The following is a 22791-nucleotide window of genomic DNA, read 5'->3' as shown; positions in this document are numbered from 1 at the left end:
AAATGGGAGAATAGGATAGCTGGACATTGGTGCTCCCAAAGCTCCCTGGGCCAAGTAACTCTGGCTTAGATTAAGTACCTCAGGTTTAGCCTAATCATGACCCAGCTGTGGGGTAGGAAAGGCTAGGTCCACACTTCCCAGAACTGAATCATGGTTCGTTAGGAAGAATGATGGCTGTAGGGTGGGCCACCAAAAGCACCTGCTACACATATTCATTCCATGGCTATAATTTCAGCATAGGCCCAAATTCATATTCTTTCCCTTCAAGTATTATGAAGTATTTTTATATGGTTACATAGTCTTAGTTTATAATTATTGCCTTAATGTCTACAAACTAAATTGAATCATTTAAAAATTGAATTACATGTCAATTTTTGCAAATTTAAGACGTGTTCAGGAAGAGTATGAAGAACTAGTGTTATGTAAACTTAAAATTACCATAGAAACAGACTCTGCAAAGCCATGTTATCAGAAGCATAGCAGCCATGTGTGTGATGATGTGTCAAACATGAGGAAAACACAGCTTTTGGAGCTGTGCTGAGTGTTTTTCTACCTTTCCCAATGACAGAACTTGTATGGAGACAATTCTAAGTAAAAAATCTTAAAAAATTGTTCTCAACTATATTCTGTAATTAGTAGAGTACTAGTTCTTTCAGGTGTGAGATGGGAAATACCATGATTCATGCTGGAAACTAAATATTTGGGAGCTCAATGCCAAATATTTCCTAACTCTCTCCTGACAATGATCACTCTAAGTGTAAAGAAGACCAGTTGACAGATCAAACAATGGACATGCATTAGGCACCTATAAGACATACATACAAGATAGTATGCCAGCAACTATGCAAGAAAAGAAAGACTGGGTTCCTACTCTTGAGGAACTTATATTTTTGCCGTGAGATGTAGCAATGCTCAGGTAGATAATTCAAGAAGAAAACATAACTAGTAAGAGATGGCACATTTACTGAATGGGTATTATCAGCAATATAACTAATAGGTATTTAATGGAGAGCTTAATCAGAGTGATGTGGGATAAAATCATAGAGGAATGATTGCAGTAGGATTCTAAAATATGGCCGGCATTTGGATCTACATAGAAGATTCAGAAGTAGCATAATAAGTAGGGGGAAAGGCACATGCAGAGATGTAGAGACTTTTTGAGGGTGAATGGATATTCCAGTCTGTCTTAAATTTGTCAGATGTAGTCCATTCTTATTGTGTTTCTGGTTAAAATGTCTGGACACTTGCATAAAATGAGGTTGGAGATGTGAGTATGGGCCAAGTCATGGAGGTGTTTGTCAACCATGCCATGGCCTTTAGCTTTCCTGTGCCTCAGTTTCCACATCTTTAAAATAGGACTAATAATAGGAGCTATGAATGGTTTTATGAGGATAAATGAATTAATACCTGTTTACAGCAATGTTTTCTATTATAGTAATGGCCTAGCAAACGTTTTCTATTATAAGTACTTTTAGGATTGTTGTCTTATTAGCAATGGGAAGCCCTTAAAAAATCCCAATTAGAAGATATAAATTATCCAATTTGTACTTTAAAAACATTTCCCTGGATGCAGTGTAGAGAGTAGATTGATGGTCAAGGAAGGAACAGATGGGGAGAGGGAAGTTAGAAGGAATTCGAAACACTCTGACTGAGAAATGGTGGTGACCTGGATTAGAAAGTGGAAATGCACTGGACTGAAGTCAATTGTATTTGAGTGTTTGGATATTTCTTCTAATTATGAAACTAATAATTAGTGAGATCTTACCAAGTTCCAGGCATGGTTTTCAGTACCAGGAATATAATGGTAAGCAAGAGTGATAAGACTTTTTCCATTTAAAGTTTAGTTTCTAGTAGAGAAGATAGATGTGATACATGTAAACAGATATATGAAAGATCTGCCAATTGGGATAAGAATTATGAAGAAAAACAAACAAAGGAGGTGCTTAGGTAATAGCAAGTCAGCAGTGGGGGATGGGGCTAGTTTTTGATACTGATTTTAGGAGCGGTCACTTTGAGGTGGCATTGAAACTGAAAACTAAAGAATGATAAATCAAAGCTGTGCATGTGAAGAGTCACAGTAGAGTGGTCCAGGTTTGGGAATGACACACATAGCATGGAGCCCAGAGAGACTGGAGCACTTTGAGCAAGAGTGAGAATGATGGGAATCACAGTGGGATAGTGGGCAGGGTCTCCTGAGCCTGGGAAAGGAGTGGGTTTGACTTGAACTTAGTTGTGTTAAATAAAGAATAAATCCAGACCTGGTAAGGAGAAACTTTACTCAAAAGGATGATTGCGATGGGGGAGAGGAGTTCCTAAAGTAGAGGAAGAGATGAATGCAATAGGGAGAATGTCCTGATAAGCTCTGCAAGCATCTCAAGAATTAGGTGCAAAAGGTTTTCTTTCAAAGAGTAGAAAGAACTGGGTTTAGGAGGTGGGATAAAAGGATGATGTGATCAGATAGATCAGAGACTGTTTTATCCTGAAACAGTCTATTTTCTGGGAGATGTCCTTAAAGTTCTGGGGTCTGGAGAAGAAGAGAAGCTTAATCAAAAGATTGTTTCTGTTGATCAGTGGACAGGAAGTGGACAAGCAATTCAGCTAATCATTTATGAGGCAAAGAACAGGAATTTGTATACATACGTCATACATGTACAAGAGGGGCATCCGAAGCTTAAATAGTCTTATTTAAGCTATTTTCCAGAACACAAGTGGGGATGGGATGAATTCTTAACCTTCTCTGTTTTCTCGAGTCACTGGGCTTTAGTAAAATTTTACATCATCAATGGGAAGACATTACAGTGTGTTGAGCAGGAGAGTGAGAAAGACGAAGCTTCACAGTGCTGCTGCTGTGTGAAGACCAAGAAGCTGAACTGTTAAATGAAAAGAAACAAATAAGGACAAGTTCTGGAAAAGGTATAAACAACATGCTCTGACACTCAAAGGAAGGAATTGCAGAGAATTTATCCATTTCAGATGAAGAAACATATGTGTATAGAATTAACCTTGCTAACATATTACACCACCAACCTCTGGGGAGATAGCTATTTTGTTCGACCAATACGCCAAAGAACCTTTAATGCTATATACATTAGTTGATACATATATATATGTATGTATGTGTGTGTGTATATATATACACACACAAACATAACTATATTTTTCTATCTATTCTCTTTGGAGAGGGGAAAATGACAATTTTCATTTGTACCTCATTTAAAACAAAAATGCCTTCCTCAACTTTCAGCTAATTTTATGTTGTCTCTTCTGTTCTTAAAGTATTTCTTTTAGTGGCGTGCATTTGAAATACCATTCTTAACAGATGAGTTCAATAAAATTGAGCACACAGCTGGATCTTAGAATCCTGGAGTCCAGAAAGTGTAAGGACAGCAAGAGATCATCCTGTCCAAATTACTACCTCAGGCCAAGCTTCCATTCTGCAACCCCTCCCTACCCGGCAATGAGCCTCCAGGCTCTGGACCTGTCCACTACTTGCTCACACAAATTGACCCCAAGGCAGGCAATATGAATTCTTCCTTAGGTTGAGCCCTATATTGCTATTATTTCTGCTGTCTTTGAATTCCGCATATTGTTTCTAGTTTTACCTTTTGGATTAGCAGACAATGCATCAAAATCCTCTTCCTTTAAAATATTTGAAGATGGTGGAGTGAGTTTCTGCCTTTCTCCACAAATATCCCCTTTACCCAATCAATCCCCCCTTTTATTTACAAATATTTTTGTCACATTAGCTGATCAATCTGTTCACCATCCCTCTATTCTAATATTTAATGGCTCAGACCAGCAGAATATCTCAGCCTACAAGTTGGATCAAGCGTTAAAAACTGCATTTTGACCTTGAATAAAAGGGGAAATGGCAAAGACAAATGAGTTTATATGGCTAAGAGTCTTCCAAAAAGGTCATCAGAGGGGTTATGCTTACATACACCTCAGCAGGACCCCAGAAAGAGCCAAAGTAGATAGAACCCTAGGTGCTGGTTTTGCTGAAGGCTATGGAGAGCCACAGGATCTATGGTCATGGCAGATGGATTTGGAGTTCTGTGCCATGTCAGAGGGCCCTACTTTGGAATTTGTGCTCCTGAGTGTGATGGAGCTGGACTCAGATGTCACCTTCCTACACATGCCTCTTCTGTAACTTTTACTGAATCTGTGGTTGGCGCTAGGGATGGTGCATACTCAGGGGACTTGAATCTCTGGGCCCTGAGCCTCAGCAGAGTGGCAACTCCTACTCTCTGGTTCACTGGACTTACCCAGGTCAGCTAACAGGGAGGTGAAGATGGTCAACCACCAAACTAGGGAATCAAGAGTGCCAACAACTGCAAGCAGGAGAATTGCATTCATCAGCTATGTGGAACCTAAGCCCCCTCTTGATCTAGAGGTGGAGTGGACTTCACCATCCCAGGGTCCACAGAATGGAGGAATAAAATATGGATAAGAGTAGATTTACTGATATTCTACTATAAAACTATTGTGGCTAGTAATAGAAGAAATTATAGCACTGAGGTAAAAAAAAGTGGCCACAGTAGTTGCTGAGGGCAGGGAGAGGGAAGAAGAGATGTGATGTGGGGGCATTTTTGGGACCTTGAGTTGTCCTAAATGATATTGTAGGGTCAGATGCTGGACTTTATATATCCTGCCATAACCCACTGAATGTACGGGGAAAGAGTGTGAACTACAGGGTAAACTATTATCTATGTGGTGCAGCAGTGTTCCAAAATGTGTTCACCGAGTGCGATGAGTGTGTCGCAATGATGGAGGAGGTTGTTGGTGTGGGATGAGTGGGGTGAGGGCATGCGGGGTATATGGGAACCTCATATTTTTTAATGTAACTTTTTTTGTGTGATGTATATATCTTCAAAAAATACAATTTACAAAAGTGATGGGGTGAGGGGGGTGGGGAGTGTAGTATATGGGAACCTCTTACGTTTTCTATGTTTTTTTATGTTTTTTAATGTAACATTCTTTGTGATCTATTAACTTTAATAAAAAAAAGTGTAAAAAATATTTAATGGGCTTTTGAAGTCTAAAACTCAACACAGTAGTTAAAAGTGTTAAGAAAAAGAAAGGTTTTCCGACAGGGTACCAAATTCCTGAAATTGTCTGCCCTGCCTAGAGTGTCTATATGACTCTAGAGTCCTCAGGAACCCCACTGTTTTTTTATTTTTTTATTTTTTTAAATTTTTTTTAATTAAAATTATTTATTTTTACGAATTACATTCAAAAAATACGAGGTCCCAATCAACCCCACCGCCCCCACCCCCCACTCCCCCCACAGCAACACTCTCTCCCATCATCGTGAGACATCCATTGCACCCAGTAAGTACATCTCTGAACATCACTGCATCCCGTAGTCAATGGTCCACATCATAGCCCACACTCTCCCCCGTTCCATCCAGTGGGCCCTGGGGGGGGGGTCTACAATGTCCTGTAATTGTCCGTGAAGCACCACCCAGGACAACTCCACGTCCCGAAAACGCCTCCACATCTCATCTCTTCCTCCCATTCCCCAAACCCAGCAGCCACCATGGCTACCCTTCCCATACCCATTCCACATTTTCTCTGTGGACATTTGGATTGGTTGTGTCCATTGCACATCTATGTCAAGTGGGGGCTTAGATTCTACATGGATACTGGATGCACTCCTCCTGCTTTCAGTTGTAGACACTCTAGGCTCCATGGTGTGGTGGTTGACCTTCTTCAACTCCATGTTAGCTGAGTGGGGTCAGTCCAATAAATCAAAGTGTAGGAGCTGAAGTCTGTTGAGGCTCTGGGCCTGGGTGTCTTATTATCAGTCCAGAGATTCAAATCCCCTAAATATATCTTAAACCCCAGCACCAACTACAATTCCAATAAAGTAGCATGCAAGTCTTGTGGGAAGAGATCCCCTCCGAGTTCAATTCCATCATGTAGAAACACCAGTTCCAAAGAAGGGCCATCTGCCATGGGAGTGAACCCCATCTGCCATGACCATAGAACCCGTGGGTCTCTTTATCCCTCAGAAGAACCAATACCTGGGGTTGTATCTACTTTACCTGTCCCTTAGACTCTGCTCAGTTGTGCATAAGGGCATTCCTTCTGACAACCTCCAGACTCCTTTTTAGAGACTCATAGCCTTATAATCTCATTTCTCCTTTCCATTTCCCCCTTATATTAGGTCAAACAGCATTTTGAAGTCATGTTATTATATGTAGACAGGGATATTCTGCTGATCCGTATTGAACCTTTAATTCAAGGTCATTTTCTAGTTGCATCTTCAGCTGGTATGTGGTAGTGATCCCTCGGTGCCAGGGAGGCTCATCCCCGGGTGTCATGTCCCATGTTGGGGGGAATGCACTGCATCTACATGCTGAGTTTGGCTGTGAGAGTGGCCACATTTGAGTAACATGAAGGCTGTCAGGAGGAAACTCCCAGGCACAGTGCTACTCTAGGCCTTGTTCTTATTGCAGATGTATAGGCTCAAAAGCATAGCCATTAGTATCAGGAACCCACTGTTGGGCCCTCCTTCCTTCCTGGTTCTTGCCGTTGCCCCTGGTGGACTGCCGCTGCTCCCCAGGGTCCATGACCGTGACCCCCCGGCCAGGCGCCCAGTACCCACCCCAGCTGTTGCTTTTAATTGTTTCCACTATGAGTATATCTAAACATTACTATATACCCTGGGCATATGCCCTGTATAACTCCCTGTCAGCCATATATATCCTGTCAATAACATCCGATATCAGTATTCCTCTGCTGCCATTGTTGAACCACTCTGTGATTCAAAACTTCCTGTAAAGTGAATCCCAACATAATGTCAGCTTCACAAGAGTCTTAGATCACCGAAATTCATATATACAATATACAGTACTTCCCCAGATCCACCATAAAACCTTTTCCCTTCCATAGCGATAATCTTTTAGCTTATTCATATCATATTTCCTGATACTGATGTACAGATTCCGGGACAATAGCTTTCAAACAAGGTGACATCTGTGCTTACTAAGTGGTCCATACTTAAGATTGTACAGTTTTCTAAATTTTTTAGTTATCCTATGTTTTGCCTTATGGTTTACATTATTAGTCTGTCGTCCCCTATATGTTTCTGGTGTAATATTACATGTTTTATATTCATCCTCGTGTACTCTCACAGAACTCCTCTCTTGCCCCCATATTCACCTTGGTTCCTTCCATTCCACATCCATTTTCCCCCTTCCCTTGAGGCCCACAACGCCAGCCAATCTCTATTTCCCAAGAAGCCATGCCCAGAGATCCTTGCAGCAGTATTCAGGGCCTGACTTTCTCAACTGCCCTAATGCCCTGGGAGCCATCCTTTCTCACGAGAGATACAGTTCTCTCTATTTGATGGCATTAGTCCTCCCCAGGGTGTGGGTCCACCCCAACTCTCACTTCTTGGGTCTCTTCCCAATGGTACTACCCACCTTGGCAAAATAAGCCTTCAGCTATTCCCCTGGAGTCTGTCCCGCATCAGACCATACCCCCTGAGCATCCTAACCAGGTGTCCCTCCTACTTATACTTTGATACGATTTTCTCAACTTTTTGTTCTCAACGGACACCTGACACTCTCCCATGTTTGTATGTTGCCCCTCCCTCCCCCAAATTTTTGGACAATATTACCCCTCTTCCCATCCCCAGCCCCCCTCAAACCCACAAAGCCCCACCCGAAGGCAACCCCTTGCCCCCATTTTGTCCCTTCTTTTTGCTCATACTTACCGCCAGCTCATCACAGATTCCACCCCTGCAGACGTTAACTCACATCCTTCCTCCACCCCCCGCTTTCCTGTAAGCCTCTTTTCCAGACTCTAGCTCTCTGAGGCAGTTTGCTTATTTCATATCATTGAGGTCATGTAGTATTTGTCCTTCAATGCCTGGGTTGCTTCACTCAACATAAGATTCTCAAGATTCATCCATGTTATCACGTGTGATTGTAGTGTATTTGTTCTTACAGCCGAGTAGTATTCCATTGTGTGTATATACCACATTTTATTGATCCACTCATCTGTTGATGGGCATTTGGATTGATTCCAACTTTTGGCGATAGTGAACAATGCTGCTATGAACATTGGTGTACATATAACGGTTTGTGTCCTTGTTTTCAGTTCTAATAGGTATATACCCAGCAGTGGTATTGCTGGGTCATATGGCAGATCTATGGTTAGGTTTTTGAGAAACCGCCAAACTGTCCTCCAGAATGGTTGGATCCTTCTGCATTCCCACCAGCAGTGGATGAGTGTTCCCGTTTCTCCACATCCTCTCCAGCATTTGTATTCTTCTGTTTTTTTTCATAGCTGCCAATCTTATGGGAGTAAGATGGTATCTCATTGTTGTTTTGATTTGCATTTCCCTGATAGCTAGAGATTTGGAGCATTTTTTCATGTGCTTTTTAGCCATTTGTATTTCTTCTTTGGAGAAGTGTCTGTTTAAATCTTTTTCCCATTTTTTAAATGGGTTGTTTATCTTTTTGTTTTCAAGATATATGAGTTCTTTATATATGCAAGATATAAGTCTCTTATCAGATATATGGTTGCCAAATATTTTCTCCCATTGTGTGGGTTCCCTTTTTACTTTCTTGACAAACTCCTTTGAGGTGCAGAAGGCTTTAATTTTGAGGAAGTCCCATTTATCTATTTGTTCTTTTGCTGCTCGTGCTGTTGGTGTGATATTCATGAAGCCATTTCCTATTACAAGGTCCTGTAGATGTTTCCCTACACTGCTTTCCAAGATCTTTATGGTCTTGGCTCTTATATTTAGGTCTTTGATCCATCTTGAGTTGATCTTTGTATAAGGTGTGAGATGGTAATCCTCTTTCATTCTTCTACATATGGCTATCCAGTTCTCCAGGCACCATTTGTTGAATAGGCCATTCTCTCCCTATATACATGAGGTTCTATATCTGAACTTTCAATTCGATTCCATTGGTCTGTGTGTCTCTCCTTATGCCAATACCATGCTGTTTTCACTACTGTAGCTTTGTAGTATGTTTTGAAGTCAGGAAGTGTGATTCCTCCTATTTCGTTTTTCTTTTTCAGTATGTCTTTGGCTATTCGGGGCCTCTTTCCTTTCCAAATAAATTTCATAGTTAGTTTTTCTAGTTCCTTAAAGAAGGCTGTGTTGATTTTTATTGGGATTGCATTGAATGTGTAGATCAGTTTTGGTAGGATAGACATCTTAATAATATTCAGTCTTCCTATCCATGAACAAGGAATATTCTTCCATTTATTTAGGTCTTCTTTGATTTCCTTGAACAGTCTTGTATAGTTCTCGGTGTATAGGTTTTTTACCTCTTTAGTTAAATTTATTCCTAAGTATTTGATTTTTTTATTTACTATTGTGAATGGTATTTGTTTCTTGATTTCCTCCTGATCTTGCTCATTATTGGTGTACAGAAGTGCTACTGATTTTTGCGCATTGATCTTATAACCTGCGACTTTGCTGAACTCATTTATGAGTTCTAGAAGCTTTGTTGTAGATCTCTCAGGGTTTTCTATGTATAGGATCATGTCATCTGCAAATAATGAAATTTTGACTTCTTCCCTTCCAATCTGAATGCCTTTTATATCTGGTTCTTGCCTCAGTGCTCGAGCAAGTACTTCCAAGACAATGTTAAATAGGAGCGGAGACAATGGGCATCCTTGTCTTCTTCCTGAGTTTAGAGGGAAGGATTTCAAGATTTCTCCATTGTAAACAATGTTGGCTGTAGGTTTTTCATATATACTTTTTATCATGTTCAAAAAGTTTCCTTGTATTCCGATCTTTTGGAGTGTTTTTATCAAGAAGGGTGCTGTATTTTGTCAAATGCCTTTTCTGCATCTATAGATATAATCATGTGATTTTTTTCCTTCAATCTGTTTATATGGTGTATCACATTGATTGATTTTCTTATGTTGAACCATCCTTGCATACCTGGAATAAATCCCACTTGGTCATGGTGTATAATTCGTTTAATGTGTTGTTGAATACGATTAGCAAGTATTTTTTTAAGTATTTTTGCATCTAGGTTCATTAGAGAAATTGGTCTGTAATTTTCCTTTCTTGTGGTGTCTTTGTTTGGCTTTGGTACTAGGATAATGTTGGCCTCATAGAAGGAGTTCGGCAATGTTCCTTCTGTTTCGATTTTTTGGAATAGTTTCAACAGGATTGGTGTTAGTTCTTTCCAGAATGTTTTGTAGAATTCACCTGTGAAGCCGTCTGGCCCTGGGCTCTCCTTAGTTGGGAGATTTTTAATGACTGATTCTATCTCTTTGCTTGTGATTGGTTTGTTAAGATCATCAATTTCTTCTTTCGTCAATATGGGCTGCTTATGTGTTTCTAGGAATTTGTCCATTTCCTCTAAATTGTCATTTTTGTTGGAATATAGTTTTTCAAAGTATCCTCTTATGATAGTCTTTATTTCTGTGGGGTCAGTGGTGATATCCCCTTTCTCATTTCTTATTTTGTGTATTTGCATCTTTTCTCTTTTTTTCTTTGTTAGTCTCGCTAAAGGTTTGTCAATTTTGTTGATCTTCTCAAAAAACCAGCTCTTGGTCTTGTTTATTTTTTCAAGTGCTTTCTTATTTTCTATTTCTTTTAGTTCTGCTCTTATCTTTGTTATTTCCTTCCTTCTTCTTCCTGTTGGGTTACTTTGTTGTTGTTTTTCTAATTCCGTCAAAATGCAGTTAGTTCTTCAATTTTTGCTCTTTCTTCTTTTTTGATATGTGAATTTATGGCTATAAATTTCCCTCTCAGTACTGCTTTTGCTGCATCCCATAAATTTTGGTATGTTGTGTTATCATTATCGTTTGTTTCAAGGTAGTCATTGATTTCTTTTGAGATTTCCTCTTTGACCCACTGTTTTTCTAAGAGTGTGCTGTTTAATTTCCAAATTGTGGTGTGAAGTCTGGGCCTCCGTCCCTTGCAAATTTCCAGCTTGACTCCACTGTGGTCAGAGATATTGTTTTGTATGATTTTGATCTTTCTGAATTCATTAAGCCTTTCTTTGTGGCCTAGCATATGGTCTATCTTGGAGAATAGGAACCCAACTGTTTGAGGCACTGTTTACCGTGGAGGAGATCCTGCTGAGATGTGCATAAGCATAACCTCTGGAATGACCACCTGACACACTTTGAAATCTCTTAGATTTAAAAATTCATTTGTATTTAAGATTTAAGGTCTTTTTCTAAATGTTTGGTAATAATACCTCAGTTCCAGGAAGACTCATTCCCAGGAGTCATGTCCCACACTGAGGGAGGTTATGCATTTATATGCTGAGTTTGGCTTAGAGAGAGGCTACATTTGAGCCACAAAAGGCTTTCAGGAGGTAACTCTTAGACAATATGTAATACTAGACAATGCTCATTCTAAAAACAGAGTATACACAACTGCAAGCAAGACGGTTCCATCCATCTGCCCCATGGGATTGAAGTCCCCTCTCAATCAGAAACAGAGTGGACATCACCATCCCCAAATCCTCAAGAATGAGAAATGAACTTAAGGGGGGAATGCATCTATGGACTATAGTAGACATTATTATTCTAGCAATGGAAGATCTTCTATCATTGATATGAAGGCAGTGGCCACCAGAGGTTCTGAGGGGAGGAAGAGGGTAGTTAGGTGTTATATGGGGCATTTTTTTGATATTGGAATTTCCTTGCATGACATTGCAACAATAGATACAGGCCATTATACTTTCCATCAAAACCTATAAAATTGTGCAGTGCAAGTACATTTTATAATGTAAAATATAAACCATGGTTTGCAGCAATTCTTCAATCCGTGTATACCAATTGCAACAAATGTACCACACTAATGAAAGATACTAATTGGGGATAATGGGGGAGGGGGAGGAGGTGGCGGTATATGGGACTCCTCTATATTTTTAATGTAACATTTATGTAATCTAAAGTTTCTTTAAAAATAAAAAGTAGGTGGCTGACTTGGCCCAGTGGTTAGGGCATCTGTCTACCACATGGGAGGTCCACAGTTCAAACCCCGGGCCTCCTTGACTCGTGTGGAGCTGGCCCATGTGCAGTGCTAATGCGTGCAAGGAGTGCCCTGCCATGCAGGGGTGTCCCCCACATAGGGGAGCCCCACACACAAGGAGTGCACCCCATAAAGAGAGCCGCCCAGCCCGAAAGAAAGTACAGCCTGCCCAGGAATGGTGCTGTACACAACAAGATGACACAACAAAAAGAAACACAGATTCCCAAGCCACTGACAACAACAGAAGTGGACAAAGAAGATGAAGCAAATAGAGAGAACAGACAACCGGGGTGGGGGGTGGGGGGGGGGCGGAAAGGGGAGAGAAATAAATAAATAAATCTTGAAAAAAAAAAGTTAAAAAAAAAGTAATTTAAAAAAAGTGTTAAGTAAAATAAGATGGTCACCTGCATTGGGCATTGCAGGAAGGAGTGCCTTTCTGAGAAAGGATTTTCCAGAAGACAAAAGCAATTAACCATTAGGGATTTTCCAAGAAAAAAAGGAAAATGGAGCACACTTTATAGAATTTCAGATAAGCAATACTTGGTGATAACCAATTTCTGTTGAGAATAAATATTTTATCAGAATGGATAAGCATTTTATACTAATCAAAGTATATGTACTCACCACTTTATATTAATAAGACCCTCAGTGTCTTTATGCTGGTGACTTTGTTTCTTTTCACAAGAGTAACCAGACTTGCACTGTGGTTCATGTGGACCTGTGAGTAACTGAAATGTCTAATTTTTCATTTGGGTTAAGGAAATTTTCATGTAGCCTATATTTGAGTCTTGAATTTTTTTAAAACCAAAGTACAGAGTTTTGCAATTATTTTAGTTAAATTTTATTCTCACTTACCTAGATATCATAGACATATTTTGAAAAACTTTGAATATTTGTTCAGGCACCCACTGTGTTAAGTACATTGAAAGTTTGTATTCAAAACTGGAAAAATGACAAAATGTCATAGAAAAGAACATAGTTCTCTCTTGTGACTTTTTGGTAGTTTGACATCAGTCCTGTTAATTTCGACTCTAATGATAATATTAATTATGTGCTTATCAAGTGCATGGTGCTCTGGTCATACAGTATTTTATACAGTATTTAATGTAATCCTCACAACCACCCTATGAAGATGATATTCTGTTTTTTTCCTTTTTATAGTTGAGAAAACTGAAGCTTAAAAGCTAAGTAACTTTGAGAAACAGATGTGGCTCAAGAGTTGGGCACCTACCTATCATATCGGAGGTCCCAGATTCAGTTCTCAGTGCCTCCTAAAAAGACAAGCAAGGCAGTGACCCAAAGTAATGAGATGATGCAATGAAATGATACAAAGAGGAGACAGTGTTACTGCCTCCCTCCACCCCTCCTCCCAGCCGTTGTTATCTTCCCCCTCCAGCTGTTGCTGTCCTTTCCGCCAGTCCCGCCCACTCCCACCTATTCACTACCACCCCGTAGCTAGCCCGCCCTAGTTCCAACCCCTCCCTCTACCCAACCCTATATAACCAAGTGTACTTCTGCAATAAAGCAGACCTGTTCTTGCGCTCAAGCGGTCTCCGTGGTTTTTCCCCAACCGCGCGTCCCCCACGCCTGGAGAACCGGTGCTCCCTCTTGGGGCACCCCCCGCTGGTGGTTTGGCAGGAGCAAGCCCCCCCGACTCTTGGGCCTAAGCGAGGAGGAGACCCTCACACTTAGCTACAACTGGCGCCCAACGTGGAAGCTCCTCCCCCGGCCCCTCTCTGCTGCTGCTGCTGCTGTGAATCGGACGGCCCATCCTCGTTCTCCAGGTAAGGACCCCTCGCCGTCGTCCTGTCTCTATTTCAACATGGGCGCCTCTCTATCTACGCGTCAGGCGCCGCAAGTCAGGGCCCTCGCCGCCCTGCTCGACACCAATGGAGTCCGCGTTTCCCTGCGGCAACTCCAAAAATACTGGGACCTTCTGCTCCCCTTTAATCCATGGCTCGCCACTTGCCAACTCTGGAGCCCGGACACATACTCGCGACTCATAAATTGAGTCGCCTCTGCAATGGAGCATGAAAAACGCTCCTTCCCGCCAGGTCTCTTACCCGTTCTCGTCGCCATCCGCGCCTGTCTCCTTGGTGCCCCATCCGAGACTATTCATGAGGCTTCTCCCAAGCAGCCTCTAGACTGTGATCCCAATGAGTCCGCCGACACTGACTCTCTGTCTGACCAACTTGCGGCTGCCCTCGAGCGTGAGCCCCCCCGCCCGAGCTCCCCGCGGCACACAGAGACCGCTCCTGCGGCTCCCCAAAATGGCGAACTTCCACCTTCTTCCTCCACCTCTGCCCAAAATGGCGCACTTCCGGCTTCTTCTTCACCGGGCCCGGAGCCCGCCGGCGGGAACAAAGGCGCTTCTTCCCGCCTTTACCCGCCTCTTCCTGCCCTGTCAGCATCTGGCTCCGTCCCGGAAACTGTATGGTCGCCATCTTCCGCTAAACCGGAAGCTTCCCCCGCGCCATTTTGTTCACAACCGGATGCAGTTACTCCGCCATCTCGGCCGGCGCCCGGAAGTGACGCAGTTACTCCGCCATCTTGGCCGGCGCCCGGAAGTGACGCAGTTACTCCGCCATCTCGGCCGGCGCCCGGAAGTGACGCAGTTACTCCGCCATCTTGGCCGGCGCCTGGAAGTGACGCGGCCACCCCGCCATCTTGGCCCGGAAGTGCCCCGCCGCCATTTTGTTGTCGTCGAAATGCTGCCTGGTCGCCATTTTCTCACTTATTTTCCGCTTATCCTTCGCCACCACCGTATGGCAGTAGCCCTCCACCTACTCCTAGCGGGGCACCCTCTCATACCCCCCAGCTTTACCCACTAAATCTGCAGCCTACGCCGCAACGACCTCAAACTTGGCTGCCCTTCACAGCGGAAGAAGTTAAGACCCTCCGCAAAGCTGTTAAAGAAGATGGAGTCGGCAGCCCTTATGTGACCCAGCTCCTTGAAGAGCTGGCAACTCAACTCGTTCTCCCATACGACTGGATTTCACTAGCCCGTACCATCTTAACGCCAGGTCAATTTCTTGAATGGCGAGCTCACTACCAAGCAGCCGTTGACCGGCAGGTAGTAGAAAATGCCCAAGCTGGCGTCTTAGATCCACCTGATGCGTATACGGGGATCAACAACTACGCGGACCCTCGTCCATATCTACACATTGACCCAGGATTTTGGCACCGGGTAAAATTCCTCATCCACCGGTCCTTTTCTCTGGTCTCCACCAAGCAGCCCACCAAGCTCGCACAACTGCTTCAAGACTCCAATGAAACTTTCCCAGCATTCGTCGCCCGCATCCTGGAAGCTTGCCAGCGAAAAATTTCTAGTGAAGACGCTCAGTTCGCACTCGCCAAAGAGCTCATCATAGATGGATGCCTTGCGCCCTTCCGGGCTGTGGTCCTCCCCATACGTGATAAAGATATCCACGAATGGGTTCTCGCCTGCCGCGACATTGACCCGCAAGTCAAAACGCTCACTGCTGCCTTTGCTTCTGCCATGGCCGTTTCATCTACTCCCACCTCCGTCTGCTTTCGGTGTGGTCAGTCCGGCCATTTCGTCTGCGAGTGCCCTCAGCCAGGCCCAGCACCCCGCTCCGCCCTGCCACCACGAAGACCGAGAGGCCCTTCTACGCCGTGTCCACGCTGTGGAAAAGGATATCACTGGGCTCGTGACTGCCGTGCCATCCAAAACTACCAGCAGCCTTTAAACTCCCAGCGGGGCAGGCCTCAGCCCCACCCGCAAGAGGTCCTCGGGAAAACTCCCAAGCCATAATGTGGACAATGCCCATCACACGCCGCCAGAGACCCTCATTAGAGCTTAAAATCGGTGGACAATGGCTCGATGGGCTTCTGGACTCTGGTGCTGAAGTCTCCTGTGTTCCCTTTGAGATCGCCGCGTTCAATCACTGGCCCCTCGAAACTGGCCCTCAAGTCATCGGCGCCACAGGAGCCGCTACCTCCTGGAAAACATCTCAGCCTCTGCACTGGAGTGACCGAGAAGGCCATGAAGGCCAAATTTGCCCACTCATCCTCTCGTCAGTCCAGACGATCTTATGGGGGAGAGATGTCCTCAGCCAGTTAAAAGCCCGAATCACCACAGAAGCCTTCTCAGCCGCGCTGCCCCCCCCCCTGCTAGGGGCCACTGCTCCCATCTCAAAACCTGACCCTATCCCTCTGGAATGGGACACAGAGGAGCCCATCTGGGTCGAGCAGTGGCCCTTGCCAGCTCACAAGCTACAGGCTCTCTCTGCCCTCGTCGAAGAGCAGCTACAAGCGGGGCATATTGAGCCGTCCACCAGTCCCTATAATTCACCAATCTTCGTCATTAACAAGAAAAACACAGGCAAGTTCCGCCTTCTCCACGACCTCCGAGAGATCAACAAGCATATTAAGCCAATGGGATCGCCTCAGCCAGGATGCCCGCATCCCACCGCAGTCCCCCAACATTTTCATGCAGCAACCATTGACATCAAAGACTGCTTTTTCTCTATCCCTCTCCATCCCCAGGACTGTCCAAGGTTTGCGTTCACAGTTCCGCACATCAACAACCAAGGTGCAGCGCAGCGATTTCAATGGAAGGTGTTACCTCAAGGCATGCGCAACAGCCCTACTATATGCCAATTGTATGTCAACCATGCCGTTAAGCCGCTGCGCTCCAAGTTCAATCCGGAGCACACATACATCCTCCACTACATGGATGACCTCCTTTTGGCAGCGAGCTCCCATGCGCTCCTCAATGATCTGCTCTCGGCAACAATAACAAACCTCTCCAGCCTCGGGCTTACTGTGCAGTCGGACAAAATAAACCTTCAACCTCCTTTTCAATTCTTAGGCTTTCATTTTCACCAGTCCATTCAACCTGCGAGCCCAAAAATTCACGTCTCTCACAAGATGACACTCACTGAGCTCCAACGGCTTTGTGGACAGATTAATTGGCTTCTCTCAGCGCTCCCCATCACAACAGCGCAAATGCAGCCCCTTTTCGAGCTCTTGCAAACCAAAGATAGCCCACCAACTGCGGTTACTCGGAACATCACCATCACCCCTGCCGCCCGAGAAGCCGTTCAACAAGTCAGTGCCGCTCTGCAGCAATGCCGTCTAGAGCGATTCTCCCCTAACCTTCCAGTCTTAGCCTTAATCCTGCCAACGCCAATCACTCCCACGGGCCTCTTATGGCAAGATGGCCCACTCCTTTTCCTGCATACATCCAAAAGCAAGCTTCCAAAAATTTGCCCTTCTATAAGGGCATGGATTGCGTTAGCTACTGACTTAGTACTTCTCTCCATGCAAACATATGGCGTCCCGCCACACACCATTGTTTGGCCTTTAGATGCCAAAGAAGTCACTTCTCTCATCATGAACAATGCTCAAATGCAGAGCCTAATAGAGCTCTTTCGCGGCTCCTTTGACAACCACTATCCTCATCACCGATTGCTGCAAGGAATGTCTCAATTGGCGTTTTCCAACCCGTTCCGCCCGTTGCCTGCACGGAACCCAATCCCTTCAGCCATCACTGCCTTCACAGACGCCTCAAAAACGGCATTTGCAGCCATCATATACACTCCTAAAAATCCTGAGCCGCGGCAACTGCTGTTCGCTAATGACTTTTCTGTTCAAGTGGGCGAACTTCTAGCTGTCGCTGCAGTCCTCAATCTCCACCCAGACCAGCCTCTCAATATTTTTACCGATAGCCTATACACTCTTCAAGTCTGTCGCAGCCTCCCACTTGCCACTTTCTTGCCAAGTGACTCAAACATTGATCGGGCACTCGCCTTTGTGCAACGGCTGCTTGAAGAACGGCAACAGCCCTGGTTCATAGCTCACATTAGAAGCCACTGTGGCCTACCAGGGCCTCTGACTCAGGGAAATAACCTTGCTGACGCTTCCGTGTCCGCCCATCAAATAAACCCAGTCACTTTTCGGGAAGACTCCACTAACAAGCCACGGCTTGGAAACTTCGTCAATCAAGCTAAGCTTTTACACTCCCAGTTTCACTTTTCTGCGCGGTCCATCCGAAAGCTCTTTCCAGACGTACCTATTGAAACTTGCAAGCACCTCGTGCGTGCGTGCCGGACTTGAGCGCCTTTGCTGCCACTTGGACCTTTACAACCTCAAGGCGTCAACCCTCGCGGCCTCCGCCCAAACTCAAGATGGCAATTAGACGCCACTCATGTCAACGCCTTCGGCCGCCTCAAATATCTTCATGTGGCGATTGACACCTTTTCGCATCTGTGCTATGCAGTCCCCCTTGCAGGGGAGAGCGCCAAACATTGCGTCAAAGCGCTCCGCCAAGCTATTCTGTTCATGGGGGTCCCATGGGATCTCAAAACAGATAACGGGCCAGCATATCATAGTGCTGCCTTTGCCAGCTTCGTGCAAATGTATCACATCACACATCACTTCGGCATTCCGTATAATCCACAAGGACAAGGGATCTTCGAACGTACTCATCAACAGCTCAAACTGCTCATTCAGAAGGAGAGAGCCTCCTCCCCCCACAAGGCCCCAACGGACGTTGTGACTGCCTGCCTCATTCACCACAATCTTCTAACCTTTGACAATCAAGGACTTTCTCCCACCCACAAGCACTGGGGGCCAATGTGGCAGCCTTCGCAAGTCCCCCTAGTCCATTGGAAAGACCCTGCCACCAATCGTTGGCAAGATCCTGCTCCCCTCCTAGCACAAGGGAGAGGCTTTGCTTGTATCTTTCCAGATTCTGAGCCGCAGCCTCTCTGGATCCCTGGGCGCTGCATTCGGCCTGCCACTGACCCATTAGTCCCAGCAAACGATCAACACCCTATGCCCTCAGTGAGAGACAACATTATCTATGGTGGCCCAAACTGCGCCCCATTCGCCCAAATCCAACACCAGCCATCATCCAAAAACCCCCTCTCTTCCCCTCATGCCACCCGCTCTCCACGCGTGAAGAGCGAGGAACTTTCTCTCTCTTTTATCTCCACAGATGCTGCCTCGTCAAATGATGCCTCTCTACAGCTTCGTGACCATTTCCTGCGCCCTGGCCTTCTTCGCCCTCTCAGCCGCTGCCAATCAAAATCATCGACCTTTCAACTGGACTCTCTCGATTTGACAAAGTCCTTGCCTTCAATGTAACTGCGAGTGCTCCCTCTTTCTCAGTGCACATATGTAATCTTGCCAACCTTCCTGTCGTCAGTTCTCTCGTAGACGTTACACACAAAACTCATCGATGCTGGTACAGCTCACTTACAGGCCTCAACGGCCCCTGGGATTATGGAGTCCAAGGCTACTATATCTGCCCTGCCTCTGCAAGAGGCTGCCATGACCTGACACATTTTTTCTGCCCTTCCTGGGGCTGTGAAACTATAGCCCATGGCTGGTCAAGAGCCCCAAACAAAGACCCCTATCTCACTCTAAAAAAGGGCAATGCTTTACACAATAACATCACGCTCACAGTCAAAGACCCCAACTCAAACATCTGGTTTCAAGGTCGCACATGGGGGTTCCGTCTATACATGGAAAGCTATGATTATGGCTCTATCTTCACTATTGTAAAGAAACAGCCGTCTGCTTCACCCCCCCCTGCTGTCGGCCCAAATCGAGTTCTCAACCCCCCTAAGGCACAACCTCCTTCTCCTCCCCCACCTGGTACCCCCCCTGCCACTGCCTCCCTCAGCTCCCATGCTCTTAAGCCTCACTTACCCCCTGCTCAGTACTCCAGTCCTCTCTTCAAACTAATCAATGCCTCATACACCTCTTTAAACACATCTTACCCCAACCTCACTCGGAACTGTTGGCTCTGCCTCTCCCCTTCTCTTCCTCTCTATGAACCTGTCGCCACCAATCTCTCCTTCAGCGAATCCTCTAAACAGAATCCCACCGAATGCAATTGGAACGCCTCCTCTGTCCCCCTAACCTTTCAGTCTGTTTCCTCCACAGGACACTGTGTTCATTCTCGTCGAGGCCCTCACCCCTCCCTTAGTGTTTGCTCTGGTTACTCCTCTCCCAGCACTACTGCCAAATTCTTAATCCCTCATAACACCTCTCAATGGCTTTGTACCTCCACTGGACTAACCCCTTGCCTCAACATCGCCACCCTCAATGCTAGTAATGAAATTTGTGTGCTTATCCTTCTCGCCCCTCGAGTCCTCTACCACTCTGACACTGACTTTTTCCGCCGTTTGCTAAGCAAACAAACCTCTCTCCACCTACAAAAAGGGAACCAATCACTGCAACCCTAACTGTTGCTTCCCTTCTGGGTCTCGCGGGGGCAGGCACCGGCATCGCTGCCCTCGCCACGCAGTCTTCTGCCCTCTCCTCTCTCAGACAGGCTGTTGATGAAGACATCACCTATCTTCGCGAAGCTGTCAAATATCTAAAAGACTCTCTTAACTCTCTCTCCGAAGTAGTCCTGCAAAACCGTCGCGGCCTCGACCTCCTCCTTCTCAAAGAAGGAGGTCTTTGTGCCGCTCTTGGAGAAGAATGCTGTATATACGCCAATTCCACCGGCCTAGTTGAGGACAATCTGAGAAAAGTCCAAGAGGGACTAGAAAAACGCCGCAAAGAGCGAGAAAACGCAAACTATTCTTCCAATCTTTTTCATGGCCTCCTCCCTTACCTCCTTCCATTTCTAGGCCCGCTCATTGTCGTCATTTTAATTCTCACCGTGGGCCCCTGGGGCATCAAGAGGGTAGTCAGTCTTGCCAAAGATCAAGCCAAAGCTGTATCCAATGCTGTGTTCAGCTCCTTCGTGCAAGTTCATTACCAACGCCTCGCCACCGAAGAGCCCCCTCCCCACCGTCCTCTTCGTCCTCTCCGCCCGAGAGACCTACTCTAGCCGCTCCCTGTCATTTCCTTCCCTTCTATGGGGGTTCTAGGGCATTGCAAGGCCACTCCGCTGGCAAGGCTCGGAGTGCGTCTAGCGCCGGCACGCACCGACCCTGAGGGCTAATGCATGCATCCTGGCCAGATGCTATGTCATTCGCCCATAGCCAGCCGGCTTTGCCCCCTTACCCCTCGCCTTCCCCAGCCTATTCCCCTTTCCCCTCATTATTTCCCTCTAAAAAACAAAAAGAGAGCAATTGTTACTGCCTCCCTCCACCTCTCCTCCCAGCCGTTGTTATCTTCCCCCTCCAGCCGTTGCTGTCCTTTTCGCCAGTCCCGCCCACTCCCACCTATTCACTACCACCCCGTAGCTAGCCCGCCCTAGCTCCAACCCCTCCCTCTACCCAACCCTATATAACCAAGTGTACTTCCGCAATAAAGCAGACCTGTTCTTGCGCTCAAGCGGTCTCCGTGGTTTTTCCCCAACCGCGCGTCCCCCACGCCTGGAGAACCGGTGCTCCCTCTTGGGGCACCCCCCGCCAGTGGTTTGGCAAGAGCAAGCCCCCCCGACTCTTGGGCCTGAGCGAGGACGAGACCCTCACGCTTAGCTACAGACAGAATGAGAGACTGGGTAAGCAAGGAGCGAAGATGGCTCAAGTGATTGGGTGTCTCCCTCCCACATGAGAGGCCCCAGACCCTCTTAAAAAAAAGACAAGCAGACACAGGAGCATGCAATGAGCAGGCAGAGAGCACAAACAATGGGGGAGGGGGGAGTAAATAAATAAAACAAAGCTTTAAGAAAAATACAAAAAAATCCTAAGTAACTTCAATTTTACCAGCTAAAGAACTGTGGAGTTAAGGTTATAACCCTGAGAGTCTGATAACAGAATCCATGCTCGTAAGCACTAAATCGTCTTCTATATTAGCCATCTAATTATGTTATCATTCAACACTTTTTCATCTTGATTTCAAGATTGTCAACAAATATTTTGCCCAACATTGGCCTAAAACCCATATTTAAATATTTGTTATTTCTTTGGTTTACTAGTCTACATCAATTTTTAAAAAAAGAAGAAAAAATAAGTTAATCTACATGGGTAACATTAGAGTTTTTTCATGACTTTAAGGATTTGGCCTTTATTACGATGGAAATACAGAGGCCATTTAGTCATTTATTTGTTAATACAAGACTAGTTTTGATTGGAGGAAGAGGATACACTCTGCAATACTTAACCTTTGTTCCAAACAGGAATGGCATTGGGGCAAAAAGTAAAACCTCACTCAAGTTTGTTGGAGTATAAATGTAATTAAAGGATGCAATAAAAAAAATCTCATCATATTTGAGGAATAGATTTTAAGTACAACTGGGTCACATAAAGATTTGAATTGGAAAGTCAGGTATCCTTTAGGCTGCTCTGTGCCTTATGCCTCCTCTCTCATTTTTGTCTTTCTTCTCCAGATGGATATTTTCTCTTTTGTTACTCCCTTGTAATATATGGTGCTGCCTCCTGCACTGCATCAACACTTCCCCTCCCTGGTCATGGTACATGGTATGTCATCATCTGACCATCTCCATTCACATCAGGAAGGGAGCAATCCGGCTCATCCTAGCCTGCACAACTGGTTTCCTCCCTCTTTGGTATCCAGGCATCTGGGACCACAGGGCAGAGTCAAAGTCTCCCTTCAGGGGAAGCTGAAGGAAGGGGTTAATTTCAAACTAAGGGGTTTAAGCTAGGAAGTGAGCCAGGTCTAATACAATTAGAAACAACTCATCCTAGATTCTTCTTTTCTTTTTTTTTTTCCTCCTCTTTATTTTCTTTTAAATGTTACATTCTAAAGATATGAGGTTCCCATATACCCCCTACTCCCCCAGCCCACTCCTTCCACATCAACAACCTCTTCCATCATTGTGACACAGTCACTGCACCTGGTGAATACATTTTGGAGCACTGATGCACCATAAGACAGTGGTCTACGTTGTAGTCTACACTCTCCCCAAGTCCACCCAGTGGACCATGGCA

At 45.1% G+C, this 22791-nt stretch overlaps 1 pseudogene; it reads right to left on the bottom strand.

Annotated features, from left to right (window-relative positions):
* Window positions 1–13739, bottom strand: part of LOC101438271 (1-acyl-sn-glycerol-3-phosphate acyltransferase alpha pseudogene) — a 46878-nt pseudogene extending 33139 nt beyond the window's left edge.
* Window positions 13740–22791: the final 9052 nt, after the last annotated feature.

This window comes from Dasypus novemcinctus, chromosome 11 (assembly GCF_030445035.2).
Source record: "Dasypus novemcinctus isolate mDasNov1 chromosome 11, mDasNov1.1.hap2, whole genome shotgun sequence".
NCBI lineage: Eukaryota > Metazoa > Chordata > Mammalia > Cingulata > Dasypodidae > Dasypus > Dasypus novemcinctus.
The sequence above is the reverse complement of the archived record's forward strand: the minus strand, read 5'-3'. Positions and strand labels throughout refer to the sequence as shown.